Source organism: Macrobrachium nipponense, chromosome 30 (genome assembly GCF_015104395.2).
Source record: "Macrobrachium nipponense isolate FS-2020 chromosome 30, ASM1510439v2, whole genome shotgun sequence".
Taxonomy (NCBI): Eukaryota; Metazoa; Arthropoda; class Malacostraca; order Decapoda; family Palaemonidae; genus Macrobrachium; species Macrobrachium nipponense.
In genome coordinates, this window is record NC_087218.1 from 18586428 (window position 1) to 18604331 (window position 17904).

The following is a 17904-nucleotide window of genomic DNA, read 5'->3' on the forward strand; positions in this document are numbered from 1 at the left end:
TCGATTACGTAATCTCTGCGTAATAAACACACTTTTAATCGCAACAGCCGCTGAAATTGGTTTTCGTCCTGCTTGTGAACCGAACTGCTGCTTCAAGGGCAGCTGCGGCGGCTGCTCCCAGTGATGTTTGTTGACGCACCCTTGCGCGGCCAGTTTCCTCAGATTTCATCCTTTATAGACTTTTCTTTATTTCTTAATGTCCCCTCCGTTACGGAATTTTCCTCTTTCTTTAGTTTTTATTGTCCTTTTTTTATGTAACGTAGGAAAAGGTCAACAGTAATTTCTTCCTTGAATTCCCATTGCGTCTTAGCGAAAGGTAGAGGCCTATAGGCTTAAAGCTCTTCGGTGGGATGGTTGTTTTCATAGCGGAACAGCACCTTGCTTGTACGCTGCCTTTACAAGTGTGGTAAAGTTATTTCTGTTACTTTTTATAAGTTTTTGTCTTATTTTGTAACGACGCTGAAGAAAGTTAGTCATTTCACCCATGAATTCTCATTGTGTCTTAGCGTGAGGTATATATCTGAAGATTTCCGGGGATGGTTGGTTTCATACCAGTGCAGGACTTATAAAAGTGTAGTAAAGTTCTTTCTTTGTTCCTTATATACTTTTTTTAATATATATATATATATATATATATATATATATATATATATATATATATACATATATAATACAAGTCGCTAGCGCTTCTACTGATTATGCAGTTGCCTTGCATAATCGATATATATTTATATATATATATATATATATATATATATATATATATATATATATATATATCGATTAATACGCAAGGCAACTGCATAATCAGTAAAAGCGTTAGCCACTTGTGTTATACAAATATTTGTCGACAGAATTATGTAAAACACTAAGGTTCAGTAGTGATCAGTCAAAGGAACCTATGTACCAGTGGCATCTGTCATTCATTGATGGTTGCCCATCCAGGTAGTGACCGTCGGTAAATTTATTGTCTACTGAGGAAGACAAAAGTTTGCCGAAAAACATGTTTCCAAAATTATGGTCCTAATGTCAAAGTACGACCCTTAATCTACTCTTAATTTTATTCAGCATTCTCTACGGATGTCATTGTGATATCCACAGTGGCCTCTTCACCTCTCGTATTCGTCACCTTTTTTTTGGATACGCTTGTCAGTCACTGCAAAGCCTTAGATCCAAATGGAAGAAATAGGAGGTAGCTAACTCTGATGTAGTGCTGTAGTATATTCACATCAACCGTGCATTTGATGTCTAGGCCAGTCCCCTACGACGCTCCTGATTGCCTGTTGATAAGCCAATCACAGGGCTGGAAACTCAGTCTCTCACGAGAGTTCGCATAGGTAGGATGTATATTCCACCTCTCCTGAAAGACGTATTCCTCAGGAGAGGTGAAACATAGATCCTACCTATGTGAACTCTCGAGAGAGATTGAGAGTTTCCAGCCCTGTGATTGGCTTATCAACAGTCAATCAGAAGCGTCGTAAGGACTGGCCTAGATCAAATGCACGATTGATGTGAATCTACTATAGTAGGTACTTGTTGGAAAACTGCCCACCATTTCTTTTGACCCGGATCCCTCGTTATCACCACGAAAGTAACTCTCGTGATAATTTCAAACACCTCCATCGAAGCGGAAAAAGTAAATGGCGATATTCTGAAACATTTTCGCGGAATTTGCGACAGATCTTATTAGCGGGTTTTTTTTTTTTTTTTTTTTTCTGAGACTGATTAGACGTCTTTGCTCCTCGTTCCCTTTTGTATTGACTTTTGTTGTCGCTTTTTCTGAACTGTTTCTCATATATGTATATATTGTATGTACACATTATACTATATATATATATATATATATATATATATATATATATATATATGTGTGTTGTGTGTGTGTGTGTGTGTGTGTGTGTGTGTGTGTGTGTAATTTATTTATTTGCTTCTTATTTAAGTCTTTATGGATAAGCTGATGGCCTTTTCATCGTGTTCCACATGTTTGTATGATCATTTTTTAATAATAATAATAATAATAATAATAATAATAATAATAATAATAATAATAATAATAATACAGATATTCCCAAATGCAACATTTTCAATTTACCAAAACCCTTGAACGCTGAACCAAAAAAAATCCAGAAGTTAAGGTTACCTCGAAAAAATATCAAAGCTAAGTTCCTGCAAGAAGTTATGGAACAACGCTTCTCTCTCTGTGCTTATGATAACTCCTGTGATGGCCTCGTAAAATTTGACTTGATTTCCCCAGGTGCTAAGGCAAAGAAACATTTTTTTCTGTTTTTTTCTTTCTTGAGAAAATGAAGTTTACCAGTTGCATGGACATTGAACAGAAGTTAGAAAATAATTAGATAACATTTTTTAATTGAAAAAACAAAGTTTACTAGTATCGAGAGTAGAATATAGAATTTGGGCAAGCGCCAAGCGCTGGGAGCTGAGGTCATTCAGCGCTGAGAGGGAAATTGAGAGTAAAGGCGGTTTTAAAACTGTAACGGGAGGAAAACCTCGCAGTTGCCTGCACTACGAAACAGTTGTTAGAGAAGGTGGAAAGTCGTGGAAGAAAGAGAATGTGAACGGAGGTACAGTAAAAGGAATGAAAGAGGTTGCAGCTAGGGGTTGAAGGGACGCTGCAAGACCCTTAAGTAATGCCTACAGTGCACCACTTGAGGTGCACTGACGGACTACCACTTCATTTTCAAGGAAGAGGAATTAAAAAAATAATAGTAATAATTTCAAAACAGATTTTCCTTAGGATTCTACGTAACCTTACTGCTTGGTTTAAGGGCCTCATTGTCACTCACTACAACTTTCCAAAGTCTGTCATAAGTTTCAGAAATAATAATGGAAGTTTATATATGTGTGTGTGTCTGTAGGCACAAGACATTATTAAATAATAGTCCTTCGATAATGAGTATCTGGTCGTGTCTTAGTTTTAGTCCAATTCCATCGTCATCATTCCTTATAGAATATATTTCAATAGCCTTGGATTTCATAGAATTATCAAAAGGCGTAGGCGGATTCGCAAGTTTGAAAGAGTACAGTATTCAAAGTTGTCCAAATGAATTGTTTTTAAAGCCAAAGTACAAATCATTCACAATTATCAGTCGCTAAGGGAACCAATGACTGGATAAGAACGTTACTATGAAAAACTGATTTTCAAATCTACAGTTGGCTGAAAAAAAGTATCAGTTCTTGGTACTTTATATCTGTAAAAATATCTTGTTCAACAGTAAATGACATGTCTGTTAAACTTGTTTTTTTTTTTAACGTTCATTCCCGTGTGATGTCACAAACATTTTAGATAAAATGAAAACGAGAGATACCTTCAGCGAGATCAGTTTATCTACTGGTGCCTTAATGAAATTACGGTCCTCTTTTTTTTTTTTTTGCTCTCTCTCTCTCTCTTTTTCTTTTCTTTTTTTCCTCTATGTTGGAGAGAAGAGTTTCCCGTAATTAGAAAGGGAAAAGTCAATAGACGGCCAATGACGATTCCCTGAATCCCCTTCCCTCGATATATATAAGGACGACCAACTCGCGACGACGCGACTGAACATGATGGAACGCGTTTGGGAACTGCTCCGCTCCATGGGAAGCCTGGTTGAGCTTGGCGCTCTCTTAATGAAATCTAAGAGTCTCTCTTTACATTCCTATCTCTGTTCCTCAGCATCGTCATTTTCTTTTTTTCAGACATTTAGATATATTGTTTTTCTAGCACTGAAAGTATGTCTGTCAGGGAATATAATTACAATTCAGTTTTGAAGAACTTGAAGGGGAGTGATGAAGGTTTCGCATTATTTTAAAAGGAAGAAAATTAAATTTAACATAATTTAAAAGATATAAATGTTGTAGCGTTGCATACTTAAACTCTAGTCATGTTTCAAGCACTCTCGATTAGCTGAATTCCCCTGAGATGAATGCATCAGTTATGAAACTATTACCGAGGAGATGCTGAGAATAATAACAAGAGGCTTCGAGCTGGGTGATCGTGAATCGATTCTCTCCAGGCGAAAAGCTTTTACCTTTGATGGAGAAAGTAAACAAAAGTTTCTTCGTTACTGAGAGGGTTTGCAGCGAAGTATGTCGACCACCTAAGATGCCGTTTTAGATCTCTCTGTTCTCTGGCTGTTCTGGAGTTGACATACAAAAGACTTGCATTAGTGAAGGCGAATAATGTTTGATAACTTTGGGAAAACCTTTTGACTATTTGCAGAGTTCCGCCACACACACACATGTATGTAATGTGTGTGTATGTCTATTGAATAAATTTTTCATGAAATTTACCAGAAAATTAAAGTTGCATATTTTGTAGCGGACTTTTTGTGTTTTTCTGTATGCTTTCGTTCTTCCTTACTCTCTCTCAGCTGTCAGTGATGCTGTGAAAGTTTTGGATTCCTAGATACTCAAAATCCAATTATAAACTTGATAAACTCGTACATCTGTTGTGATGGTTAGTCTGCCTTTGTCATAGGGTGGATAATGTAATGTTTTTCAGGGATGGTTCAATTCAGACCATTTGACGGCAGTATAGGGAATAGGGAAATGTCCCAATTCAAACGGTTCCTGACTGACTGATGGGCCAGCTTAATGAGCCTCTTGACTGGCCATAACATTCCCTAGGTCTCAACATCTGGCGGCCATAGTACTTTTATTCAGTATTATTATTTATTGTATCCTTTCTTCATTGATTTCTATATTGTTTTATTTTCTTATTCGTTCCCACCTATGGGTTCTCTCTCTCTCTCTCTCTCTCTCTCTCTCTCTCTCTCTCTCTCTCTCTCTCTCTCTCTCTCTGGCCGTATGCTATTCTGTGGTGGATTGTAACTTTCTCATTGGTTTTCTTTGCTAATATGAGCTTGAATACTGATTTTCTTTTTTCAATTTGTCTGTGAAATCCGTGACTAGCAACTTTTAGAATCAACATCAGGATTAATTAAGTAACTATAAGAAAGAACAGAACCTGTCACATCTAAAATGAACACCTTATTTCCTATCATTCCTTACAGAAGTTATCCTGGTAACCTGAAAAAAAAATTAAAAATTATTTCATTGCGTTTTAGAAATTATGAGTTGAATTAAGATTCTAACACTCCAAAAGAAATAAGAAACAGTACTTACTTATAGCGAGGCCAGTGAAACATGACAAGAAAAGGACATGCCATCGACGGAAGGACCCCCAAATTTCCTCCTCTTCCCAAGGTCTCGTGATGATCTTGCCCTCACCGTAAGATTCCTGGGAAATGGAAGATAGGGAAGTCAGTCATTGGATCAGAGATGGAAGATAGGGAAGTCAGTCATTGGATCAGAGATGGAAGACAGGGAAGTCAGTCATTGGATCAGAGATGGAATATAGGGAAGATAGTCATTGGATCAGAGATGGAAGACAGGGAAGATAGTCATTGGATCAGAGATGGATGATAGTAAAGTCAGTCATTGGATCAGAGATGGAAGACAGGGAAGTCAGTCATTGGATCAGAGATGGAAGGTAAGGAAGTCAGTCATTGGATCAGAGATGGAAGGTAAGGAAGTCAGTCATTGGATCAGAGATGGAAGGTAAGGAAGTCAGTCATTGGATCAGAGATGGAAGGTAAGGAAGTCAGTCACTGGATCAGAGATGGAGGTAAGGAAGTCAGTCATTGGATCAGAGATGGAAGGTAAGTATGTCAGTCATTGGATCAGAGAGGGTAGATAAGGAAGTCAGTCATTGGATCAGAGATGGAAGATAAGGAAGTCAGTCATTGGATCAGAGATGGAAGATAAGGAAGTCAGTCATTGGATCAGAGATGGAAGGTAAGGAAGTCAGTCATTGGATCAGAGATGGGAGATAGTGAAGTCAGTCATTGGATCAGAGATGGTAGGTAAGGAAGTCAGTCAATGGATCAGAGATGGAAGATAGTGAAGTCAGTCATTGGATCAGAGATGGAAGATAGTGAAGTCAGTCAATGGATCAGAGATGGAAGATAAGGAAGTCAGTCATTGGATCAGAGATGGTAGGTAAGGAAGTCAGATCATGATCAGAGATGGAGAGAGTGGAAGTCGTCATTGGATCAGAGATGAAGATAGTGAATTCAGTCATGGCTCAGAGTATGAAGATAAGGAAGTCAGTCATTGGATCAGAGATTGATAGGGAAGTCAGTCATCAGATCAAAATTCATTACAGCAAATGATTCAGTTTTCACTTAATCTGGTTGTGAATAGAAGCGAAAATATATATAATGAGCCTTGGAAAGATGAACTACTTACACTTACAGCTTCTAACATTAAGAATTAGGTTATCAAATACAAATATTTCATGAGCTATTTTTTGGAGTATTAATAAACACAAATGAGCTAACATCATTACCAGCTCAAAACGCGAAAACAGATTATAAGTTTTTGATTGAAGAGAACCTGACATTTAAAATTCCAAATAAATCAAGGAAACTTTAATGAATCAAAACTAATGTTGGATATTTTTTTCATTCCAGCGAAAGCAAAAATAAATAAGTAAAGTATGTGCCGATATTTCCTCGGCACAATCGAGTTTTCTGTACAGCGCATTATGCTGTATGAAACTCACATCCACGGCCAGGTGGTGGCCTGTGTTGTTGGCATCTATAGCGTTGCCAGATGCACGATCATGGCTAAATTTAACCTTAAAATGAAATAAAAAAAAACTACTAAGGCTAGAGGGCTGCAATTTGATAATGAGGGAGGCCAGAAAAAGTGTGGACGGACAGATAAAGCCATCTCTATAGTTTTCTTTCACAGAAATCTAAAATCAATGTTTTGTGTGCAGGTTGAATGACCTCACTTTTCATAAAAAGGCCTTTGTTGAAACTGGCACCAGAGGGTTCCGACACGAGCAGGAGTGAGTCAGCATTACCCAAGTGCCACTGGAATACGTGAATAAATAACATGAAAAGCAGAAGCGAACGAATGACCTAAATATTGCCAGCAAAATCGAAGGGCTTCCAGACCCCCCGACGGAATGGATCAGATGAAGACCACCGACCTCCCACTCGAGAGAGAGAGAAAGCGACAGACGTCCCAATCGAGAGAGAAAGAGAGAGAGAGAGAGAGAGAGAAACAGCCCTCCCACTCGAGTTAAAAAAGAAAGAAAGCGATCGACCTCCCACTCGAGAGAGAAATCGACGGACCTCCCACTCGAGAGAGAGAGAGAGAGAGCTATCGACCTCCCACTCGAGAGAGAGAATGAGAGAAAGCGACAGACCTCCCACTCGAGAGAGAGAGAAAGAGAGAAGGCGATCGACCTCCCACTCGAGAGAGAGAATGAGAGAAAGCGACAGACCTCCCACTCGAGAGAGAGAGAAAGAGAGAAAGCGATCGACCTCCCACTCGAGAGAGAGAGAGAGAGAGAAAGCGACAGACGTCCCACTCAGAGAGAGAGAGAGACAGACCTCCCACTCGAGAGAGAGAGAGAGAGAGAGAGAAAGCGACAGACGTCCCACTCAGAGAGAGAGAGAGAGACAGACCTCCCACTCGAGAGAGAGAGAGAGAGAGAGAAAGCGACAGACGTCCCACTCAGAGAGAGAGAGAGAGACAGACCTCCCACTCGAGAGAGAGAGACAGACCTCCCACTCGAGAGAGAGAGAGAGAGAGAAAGCGATCGACCCACTCGAGAGAGAGAGAGAAAGTGACAGGCCTCCCACTCGAGAGATAGAAAAAGAGAAAGCAACAGACGTCCCACTCGAGAGAGAGAGAGAGAGAGAGAGAGAGATAGAAAGCGACAGGCCTCCCACTCGAGAGATAGAGAAAGAGAAAGCAAAAGCCCTCCCACTCGAGAGACAGAGAGAAAGCGACAGCCCTCCCACTCGAGAGAGAGAAAACGGCCGACCTCCCACTCGAGTTAGAGAGAAAGAAAGCGATCGACCTCCCACTCGAGTTAGAGAGAAAGAAAGCGATCGACCTCCCACTCGAGAGAAAGAGAAAGCGACAGTCCTCCCACTCGAGTTAGAGAGAAAGAAAGCGATTGACCTCCCACTCGAGAGAGAGAGAGAGAGATAGAAAGGGACAGACCTCCCACTCGAGAGAAAGAGAAAGCGACAGTCCTCCCACTCGAGTTAGAGAGAAAGAAAGCGATCGACCTCCCACTCGAGAGAAAGAGAAAGCGACAGTCCTCCCACTCGAGTTAGAGAGAAAGAAAGCGGTCGACCTCCCACTCGAGAGAGAGAGAAAACGGCCGACCTCCCACTCGCGACTTATACCAGGCCCGCGATGGATTAGTAAATCTATGAATAATTAAGAACAAGTAATTAAGGGTCGTAAGCTGCGATCGCTGTGGCGTCCCTCGGGAGCTTCGTAGGAGGAGCTGAAGGAAGCTTGGAGAGGGGAATCCTACGTGATGTGGATAAGACAGATCTGGAGACGATGCGTTTCAAGGTAACTCGGTAAATATCTTCGTTCTGTTCATTGATGTGTGATGGGAAGTTCGAACAGGACTGTGTGTATAGTGTTAAATTATTCGTTCCTATCCAGGTTGTATAATTAGGATATTTCAATGCGCAAATTACTCATAAAGTGATCAATGAAGAAAATGAAAATATAAATCATAATAAAGCCAGGAAAATAGATAAATCAAGACGCAAGCCGAAAATTAATCAGTAAACAAATAGATAAACATATAGAAACAAGAGCATGGATATACGTAGATATTTAAAGGGTTCGTTCCTTTCAAGAATGTATAATTGAGATATTCGAACGTGCAGGAGGACTTACAAAGCATTCAATGAAAGAAAATGTAAATGTAATTCGAAATAAAGCCAGAAAATAGATAAACCAAGACGATTGAAAAATTATTTAGTTAACAAATGAATAAGCATACGTAAGTGGCTACGCTGAAGAACTTGTTTAGCATCACAGAAACAGAGTAGAAATACGGAGAGAGAGAGAGAGAGAGAGAGAGAGAGAGAGAGAAAATAATTACATGTAGAAATCTCTGAACAAATAAGTGAAGAATGTGAGATAACAAGACACCAGAGGATCACGAGTCTTCTCGCTTATAGCAGGATCTGCATAAATGCATAATACATGATCACGAGATCGTGATTTACGAGTATTTAAGGGTAAAACCGAATTTTTTTTTTAGTATGTTTTTGTTTTCTTTTTTATATTAGTTATTATAGTCGGATAATGTCTAATTGTAAGCATATTTACATCGAGCCTGTGCCTGGCGTAACTACAAAATAAGATCTTACATTTGCACACATGCACATATTGTGTATATATATAAATGTGTGTGTGTATATATTCATATATATATATATATATATATATAGATATATATCTATATATAATTTATATATATATATATATATATATATATATATACTATATATATATGCGTGTATGTGTGTGCATTCATAACTATTTTTAAAACATCTTAATCTGTAAAAATACAGAATTACTTAACCAATCTAAATTGTTCTCTATTTGTTATTACTATCATTATAATATATTAACATTTTTAATGTTATCAAACATGACAACACAACACTAACACACAAACAGAATTGAATGTGTCACAAATAAAAAGCACAGTTTTAAGATAAACAAATTTGATGCAGCTGCTGTAAAATGCGGTAAAAAAAATCGTGAATAATTGAGTATAAACGAGAAAAGAATATTAAACCAAAATAAATAAAAATTCCAATGAAAGAGAAGCGTTAGACTTTTCAGCCTTTTGGCCTCGACGAATGACCTAATTAGGTTCAAATCAGTTAGAACGACCAGCCATTGTTAACTTATTCGAAGATCACAGTGCTTGCAAATGTGTTTATAAACACATGGCCGCGGAAATCAGGATTGAAGTGAAAAGTTGTGCTGACTGTTGTGATCTCCAGTGAGTGTAAAGGTCGAACCGAAAGGGTTAAAAGACGTAGTCAAGGTTTCTTTAAATATATTCTGATTATATTTAAAAGACCTTGGACATAGCTTACCGAGATCCCGTACCGGAATTACGCAGAGAGACCCCATGTGCTACATACAAAGCTTAAAGGATAAACTAGCCTTACTCGAATTCAAGTCGTAGAGAAGACCTTTCACATTGCATGTAAGATGTTCCACGTAAAATGGCTTGATATAAAAGCACATTATGATTGTAAAATGGCCTCAAATTAATTGATAGTAAGGTACGGTGGTTTCAGTTATTTAAACTACCTGGTATTTGCGAGTCCTCGAAGTTTTTATTTTTTTTCTATGAAGTAATCGGTTGTACGAAATCTACTGTTAATGTTTGATAATACGATGGAAATAGCTCTTTTATTTATAAACGTTCCGTCTTGTATAATATATAAAATGATTGAGATCATTTTAATAAATTCTTTCATAAGAAATGATCGGTCAGAAAAAATAAAGGTTTAATCTCACATACAGACGTTTCTCATAAAACTGGTGAAGTTTTTATCTGTTTCATTCACTTGCCACGGTAACTTGTTTTCCAAATTCCTCGTATTCACGAATTTTATGTAATTAATAAAAAGCTCATTCAAAAGCAAATTCAATATGCGATGCGTTTAAAAAACAAAACACAATATTTTGTTAACATTTAAAAAAACAATTAAACACACAGCATCTCTTCGGTTACTTATTTGAAAAGAAATCTGAGATGCGCAGTGTCAGGGAAAATTTGAAATTTCTGTCGTTTTAATGTAGGTCATCCTCCCTATAACTTTGGTGTCTTAAAATTCAGCCAACTTTGATATTTTAGTATTACTCCAGAAGGAAGGTACTTAAACTAGGAGAAAAGCATATTCATTTTCCACAGATGGCACTTGCTGGTGATACATTAATCTTTAGCAAAATTAACATATTAGAATGAGAAATTAAAACTTTTTTAGTTGGCATTATTGCTCCACAGAAATAAGCTTACAACATCCAATCTCCATGATAACATTGTATTCGTTACGTTTGTGAGGTGCAAGACCTATCAAAAATTTATTTCTCTAACAAAATAACTAAGATTAGTCTTGTACAGAGGAAACTCGATGTATTTATCACCATTTCTATAAACGTCTGAATATTCGTGTGGTTTATTCCACGAAATTTAAAGAACAATGTAATATTGCTCTTGCACTCCCCATCAGCTGTAAACTGGGTTTACAACACAATTCATCCCTTTGAATCTTATATAAATTTCAAGAGGTACATCAGATACTTATAAGAAAATAAGGAAAAACACCTGATAATACTCACCTCGCGCAGGGTAGTATTATCCATAATTATCTCAAGTGGCGTAGAAGTACCTTATAGATTAACTTCTTTAATTCTTAGCTACACTGCTATACCTACAAAAATGGAATAATGGAATAAGTAGATGCCATTAGCCCGATGTATTCGTTCGTGTTTACTTAGGTAACAGATTAATACATAACTTTACGTTAGAATAGATAGTTTCTATCACTTAAGCAATCTGCAAAGCACTTGAGTTTTTACAAAGGCGAAGGAAATTCTAGTGTAAGAGATTAGTAGGCATGCTTGTGAAAATAAAAAATTATCTGATGATAATTGATTAGGTCATTGGTTAAGCCTACTTTTTTAACAGAAGTGTCTTGTTTCATTACTGCGATTCCTTTTCTATAATTGAAATTACGAACAATCTTTTCAATAACTTAATTATATTGATTTTCCATCCCACTGATAAATTTCCGAATTCGCCTTGCTCTTTTCAAAAGTTTTATTTCTTATAAGAACCAGTAGCAATAAAATTTGTTTTCAGGTCTTCATTTTCTCAAAATCGCGTTTTATTTATTTTTCATTTTTTGTCCCAAGTGAAAAATAAAGATAATAAACGCTACTTTTCATTTCCAAATATCTCACTTTAGCGCAGTTTTTGCTCTTGTTAACCGATCACAAAATCTATATCAGATCACTACAAGTTTTTCCCTTTAGGATCGTTTTGATTGATTTCTCCCATTTTACTCAAATGACAGCTGAAACACCAGAGACACTGAACACTCTTTCAGAGAACTTATCTACCACTTGCAAGCCGAGAAGCAACAACACCCATCTGATGGCACTCCCTCGCCCTCTCGTCAAATTTGGCCCCTCCCTAAACCTTTTTTTTTTTTCTTTCATTTTTTTTTGGCCCACTTCTGCACCTTGACAGTTCGTGATCCTAGCGTGTTTAGTGTACTCTCTCTCTCTCTCTCTCTATCTCTCTCTCTCTCTCTCTCTCTCTCTCTCTCTCTCTCTCTCTCTCTCTCTCTGTATGTTATATCCTTACCAACAAACATTGTGTTCAACATAACTTTGTATTTTGTTTTAGGTGTTGAATTGAAAAGGAATCTTTTAATGTGGTGTGATGTACAGGTTTTTTGTACATTGATTTGATTCACTTGTAGTTTTTTCTCATAGTTAATTGTTTACTTCAAGTTCTTGTTCCATTTGAGTCTTGCGTGGCATTTCAATATAATTTTTCATTGCTTTGCATCTATATGTAATTTTTTTTTATATCGTCCATTACTCTCTTACTACTTGTCCAAAAATCATGTCATTTTCTGCCGTTTAAATGAACTGAATGAACATTCATGTATGTACGTCAGTCGCGTAGATTTTCCGCAAATTGCAACTGAAGTCATTTCAACTGACGAAAAGACCATAAGAGATGAGATCGAGAGAGTAGCATGGAAAAGGCGAGAATGAGGACCAGTAGCAACAATGTTTTGGGAACGTGGCCAAGTCGGATAGCCGTCATGAACCTGGGACCCAGCGTGACCACACCCATGTCACCTAATCCTATTATGTCGAGGCATGCAACAGGTCGATGGGGTGGAGGAGGAGGAGGCAGCGGTGTAGGTGGTGGTGGTGGTGGTGGAGGAGGAGGAAGAGTGGGGGGAGGGATTGGCTTTGTCGAGGGAAACTGACCTTTATGAACACTTTACCTAACGACGTTCTTCGTCAGGTGGAGAGGTGCCGTAATGTAATACGGAATCGGCATCCACGCCAACGACCCCAATATTCTCGACTCTGTCTTATTCAGCGTTTCATCCTCAAAGCTCGACTGTCTCGATTTGCTCGCTTCTGCTCCTCCATTGTTGCCTCATTTGCAAGTACCCACTAAACCGTTGCCCCAACCCCCCCCCCCCCCAACCCCCCCCCCCCCCCCCCACCCCCTCCCGCCCCACCCCAACCCACTAGGTGTCATCAGAAAGTGTTCATTACTAAGCGTGTTTTTTTAAAGAAATTACTAATTGCAAAATCTTGTACTCAGTCTATGAAGCATATAATAAGTCTTTTTTTTCTTGAAGGGGGGCTGGGTTTTATAAACTTACTTTTTTTTTTTTTTGCCTTTTGGCCTTTTGGCCTTTACTCTAGAACCCATTCTTTATTTATACCGGGATCTGTTTTTATAAATTTGAGTCAGAAAAGACTTTTTAGTAAATTGGCTTACCGTTTATTGCCGTTCATCTTATTTCATGTTTCGATTCAATGCAAAATTGTGTCCTGCCTTCAATTATACCTGAGTGAAGAAAGAAATCAAATATTTCAGTCAACGTATTTTTAACGAAAACAAAAAGTCCTTGGTCTTTAGGGTGAAGGACGTGTCCTCTAAAAAAAAAAAAAAAAATCTAAAAATAATTTTCTCTTCTTTGCCTCGACGCGACTCGTTCTTAATTTTCTTCTCGATCTTCTTTCCCGGAGTTCGATTTTAATTAATGTCATTTCTGTCATGAGCTTTCAAGTCAGAGTTCCCGGTATGAATATGAGTGATCCAAATGTAGTGCTTCTCCACTCAAAAGCAACATACTCTCTCTCTCTCTCTTCTTCTTCTTCTTCTTCTTCTTCTTCTTCTTCTGCATGTACAGACTACTTTTACATTTTTTTATATCGAAGTTTAGCCATCCTTGAGTTTTCTGCGTTCCCAAAAGTCTTTATAAGTATATATATAGAATATATATATATATATATATATATATATATATATATATATAAATATATATAATATATATATATATATATATATATATATATATATATATATATATATATATATATATATATATATGTTAGTGTGCGCATGTGTGTGTGTGTATGTGTGTGCGTGTGTGTGTGTGTGTGTGTGTGTGTGTGTGTGTGTGTGTATTGAGAGTTTATCATATAATACAGCTTTCGGAACACTCGACATTTCTTAACGCTTTCTACTTGTCTATAAAAGTTTCGAATATTCATTACAAATGTTTCTACTTTAAAAATTTGTACAAGACTAAGGATGTCACTGGATTATAGTATTTTTGCAGTAACTATTAAATTTTCTGAAAATATTGATTAAAGTTTTTTAAAAGGCACAATGAAATATACGTACACGAGTATGAATAATTTTACGAAAGATTCAGTTTATATGTTGGTATACTAACAGAAATAGCCAGGCTTTATTTCAGTGATTTTATAAGAATATCATTGTAGTCCCACAATACGAGTTGTCTCGGTAGGTTGGTCGAAGTCCAGAGGCCCACACCATTCTACTCGGTCCATTTAGCACCCTACCGCTTACGAACCGCCGTAAGACAAGGGTAGCACGCTCTCTAAATCCAGTTTAATTTAAACTCGGTTTGAATCAAATCCGTTCGACAACAAGTAATCAGTCATTACTAAAAACAAGTAAAAAATACGCCGAAGTTTCTTCGGCGCAATCGAGTTTTCTGTGCCGCCGCTACAGAGTATAATCAAGGCCACCGAAAATACATCTATCTTTCGGTGGTCGCGATATAATGCTGTATTAGCCGCGGCCCACGAAACTCCATTCACGACCTGCGGTGGCCTGCCTATATCGTTGCCAGACGCACGATCTTGGCTAACTTTCACATTATAGAGAATAAAGTTTCCTGAGGCCAGAGGGCTGCAACTTGGTATGTTTAATGATTGGGGGTTGGATGATCAACATACCCATTTGCAGCCCTCTAGCCTCAGTAGTTTTTAAGATGTGAGGGCGGACAGAAGAAAAAAGTGTGGACGCACAAAAGTGGCACTATAGTTTTCTTTTACAGAAACCTGAAAAGACTTGTTGCCGGCATCAATCGAAATAGAAGAGCTCTCACAGCTCACTCTCTTCCCGGCAACCTTCTCGGGTGGATTCCGTAATGATGAGCAACAGTTCGGACGAGCGGTCACGGCGCGGTAATGGTTACCTGGCATGGCCAAATTTCGTTACACTTAGCAGGGTTGATAGACTAACGATGTTCGGCAGATTTCAAAATCCCGCTGGCGTCATATCTAAAAGCCTGTCCATACTAAGAAACATTGTTTGGGAACAAAGTTTGATCAATTGTTTGCAAACACTTTTACTGTATATTTGTTTCCCATCCAGAATGGAAAACATTTAGTGTTTCTGTGTAAATATATATATATATATATATATATATATATATATAATATATATATATATACACACATATATAATGTATGTATATACATATGTATATGCATGTATATATATATATATATATATATATATATATATATATATATACATATATATATATATATATATATATATATATGTATGTATGTATGTATGTATGTATACGTGTGCTTTTGTGTTCGCGCATGCGCGTGATTCCACACTCTTACGCTGGAACACAGACATCTTACGCGTCTTCCATTTTTTTTAACAGAGTTAATGAATTACTCCTACATTAATGAAAAGCACACATGATTTCACGTTGCTTTGATCGATTCCAAGTCGAAGCTTAATCCTGTGACTTGCTATGTTCTCTCTCTCTCTCTCTCTCTCCCTCTCTCTCAAGAAAACCCTTTTCATTTGGGAAATTAATGTCGTAGTTTTATCTGACCTGGAATGTTCTGGATATGTACCTTCCTCTCAAGGCTTAATGGCCTCCCATCAAGATCTACTCCCGATATGATAGGTTATAGGTCTTTAAGAGAAGCTAGAGAAAATATTTGAGGAGGCAATAAATGGGAAATAACGGGAAAACATTGATCTCGTTTATTGTGTTAGGGGTAAGTTTATAATCTAGTACATTTTGAAATATGTAATGTCAGTCAGAAATTGGAAATCTCACCAGTATGAAATTTCTAAAATCTACGTTCACTGCTCCCCTTCGAATTCAGATGATAACATAAGACAATATGAAAATACCTGGCGAGAGAGAAAGTGAGAGAGAGAGAATTCTGAATTGGTTTGCTTACCTTGCATCCATATATGTCCCTCAAAGTTAACAACAGAGATTAAATATAGAGAGTGGTAAATGAGAATCCAATACTTTGAGGAACCTACTACTAAATCCTTACAGAACTTACTATCATGAGGGAGGTACTTTTTAATACGAATAGTTTGATCATAATTACAATTCCTGTAAAGAATGTTTACCCCTCGAAACAAAGGAAAAATGATCAGAGTAAAACCAATCCTAAAGAAGATTTTCTTGGAAATAGAATCTAACTACCTTCAAATGTGCATCTGATTTCACGAAGTGACATTTTCCATAAAAATTTCGAAATTAAACATTTACAAATTAAGTCAGAACTTTGCAGTCCTATCTCACTGGCGAGTCCAAATACTTGACAATTCAGCTACCAGAAATCCCATTAAATATGACAGAGTTGACTATAATACCGGCGAATAATTTGGTTTTGATCATACAGCCCTGATGACGTCCACTGTCACAGCCATACGCGGATCTCGTCGGTATACAAACATTTAATCAACTGGGTTTTAATTATACATAGGTAACCTTTTCATTTCGTATAATCAGTTGTCATAACACGGATGATTCGGAGTAAATAATATTTTTTTCTATTTATTTTTTTAAACAAATCCCACAATGATCGCTAAAAATTTGCTGCCCACGATGCTCCCCCTCAGGTGTGTTGACATCAGGGCTGTGACGTAGGTGTGACGTCACGAAAAGTTAGCTTATTGCTTGATTTCCGATATCATTATTACGCGTTTAATTAAGAATACACACACATATTATATATATATATATATAATATATTATATATATATATATATAGATAATTTATTTACATATATAAATGACATTTTTATATAAATATATATATATATATTCATATATAATTTATTTACATATGTATATAATTTATTTATAATGTTAATATTTTATATATATTATATATATATATATATATATATATATATATATATATATATATTCGCCTAAAGGAACTCTGAGGTGTACCAATATAATAGGGATCTATGCTAGCGAGAGTGAAGCAATGAATTTCAAATGAGATGATCTGTACTTACGACCCCGAGTCAAGCGAGCGAATTGATGGCTTATATCCTCTAAGAAAAACAGACCGAGTCTCTTAGACGTTTCACTGCGATCCATCGTGGCAGCGCCGAGTTTAAGATTGGGTTCCTCTTATCTAAGGGAACGCAACATTGATATAGAGTAGAACTTCCGGGAAGACATTTTTTGCTATCAAGAGGTCAACGAATCATTACTACCGTGACCTTCGTTTAATTTTTCATCAGAACTTTCTGTATTTTTTTTCTTTGTTATCTAAGAATTAGGTGAATGGTTAATAACTTGAACGTTATTTGATTTTTTATGGTCAGAAACGTCTTCAGATATAATTTATCGCTGGTGTACATTGTCAGTATGCGGTATATGTTGCAACTGAAGTTATTGTGTGCACTGTTTGATGAATTTATTTTTGATAAAATATTTTATCGAAAACTTCCCCTAGTCACAATGAGAATAGGTCAATACAACCCCAGCACAACAACACCAGCTCCCCTTCTCTCTCTCTCTCTCTCTCTCACAAGGAAAAATAAATTGTTATTGCCATTTTGTTAGAAAATTAAATGAATCTTTTAAGGGTAAAGGAAATATTAAGGCTAAATTCCCAAAAGAATATTCTGAGACAGCAAAGCTTTTAACAAAAAACATATGAATTAACAACGTTGCGTGTTATATT

General features: G+C 37.1%; 1 protein-coding gene and 1 pseudogene across 1 annotated transcript in view; one reads left to right on the forward strand and one right to left on the reverse strand.

Annotated features, from left to right (window-relative positions):
* Positions 1-11990, reverse strand: part of LOC135202034 (uncharacterized) — a 44262-nt pseudogene extending 32272 nt beyond the window's left edge.
* LOC135202351 (uncharacterized) overlaps positions 1-17904 on the forward strand; it is a 224275-nt gene that overhangs the window by 66934 nt on the left and 139437 nt on the right. The gene's annotated exons all lie outside the window — the stretch shown is intronic.